A 1,380-nucleotide genomic window follows, 5' to 3' on the forward strand; every position below is an offset into this window, starting at 1 on the left:
TGAATAATCAATAATTGTTCAATATCATCTTGAAAGAAGATCTCTAATATATTAAGATAATATATATTCTAATATTCAGGAAGCTGTGCTCAACCTGGTACTGGGTAACATTTTAAATTTAACCTGGATAAAAATATAGAAGACAGCTTATAAAAATTATAGATGACAAAAAGCTAGGAGGAAGAGTTGAATGGCAAATATTCTGACTAGATAGAATTTTGGATTGAGTAGAATAAAGTGAATTTAGCTGAGACAAATATCACTAAATTATTCAATAGATTAGTTACTAAGTATTACTAATTATTATAACTAGCATTTATATGATGCTGAAGATTTGCAAAGTACTTTATAAATATTATCTAATTTTATTTTCATAACAATTCTGGTGAGTAGGTGCTATTACCAGACTTGCCCAGTGTCACACAGGTAGTAAATGTCTGAAGTGGGATTTCAATTCAGATCTTCTTGCCTCCAAGTTCAGGGGTCTATCCACTGTACCACCTACCTGACTAGACAGGATCAATTGAAGAAATCGTTGAAGAAAAGACACAGTAACTATCTTCAAGTAATTGAAGGGCAATAACAAAGAAGAAACTTGTTCTTTTTGGCCCCATAGAGCAGAACTAAGGACATTGAGTGGAAATCTGCAAAGAGGCAGATTTAGGTTTGATGTCAGAAAAGACTTTCTAATCATCAGAGTGGTCCGGAGGTACAGTAGGCTTGTAGGGAGAGTAGTTATCTCCTCACTGGAAATCTTCAACAAAGGCTAGTGATGAAGAAAGGAGGAAAGAAAAAGAGAAGAGGGAGAGGAAGAAAGAAAGACACTTCCTAACCCCCCCCTACCCCATTCCACATCTCTTCCCTGCTCCCTGGTTTGGGCTAAGTAAGCCAGATGCAGTGGTCAGCTGTCATTTAAGTCTCCCTTTCCACTGTAGCTGGTCTCTGACTGTCCTCCTCTGGCTTTTGGTGGCCCTATAGCGCTCCCTGCTGCCAGCTGCGCCAAGTGGGCACCTCCATTCTTGTAATCTTGGATTCTGTCTCTCCTTCTGTCTCAGGCTCCTGTTTCATAAGATGTCCAGGGGATGTGTGTGTGTGGAGATTGGAAGTGGATATGATTAAGTGAGTGGACAGAGGGATAGACAGTACAAACATGAACAGAGGAGAAGACAGAGAGAAGAAGAGAGAATGACAGTGGTAGGGACAGATGGAGCAATAGACAGAAGCACAGACTAACAGAGTAGAATGAGGACAAAGACAGAAGGATGGTTAGACAAAGGCAGAGGGAGGCATAGAGGGAAGATGAGAGGGAAAAAAGAGATGGAAAAAAGGGACAGACACTCTGATGGAAGGACAGATGCAGGGAGGTAAGCATAGGGAGGC

This window comes from Petaurus breviceps, unplaced genomic scaffold (assembly GCF_028583685.1).
Source record: "Petaurus breviceps papuanus isolate PSGF00001 unplaced genomic scaffold, PetGlider_PUasm1.0 64, whole genome shotgun sequence".
NCBI lineage: Eukaryota > Metazoa > Chordata > Mammalia > Diprotodontia > Petauridae > Petaurus > Petaurus breviceps.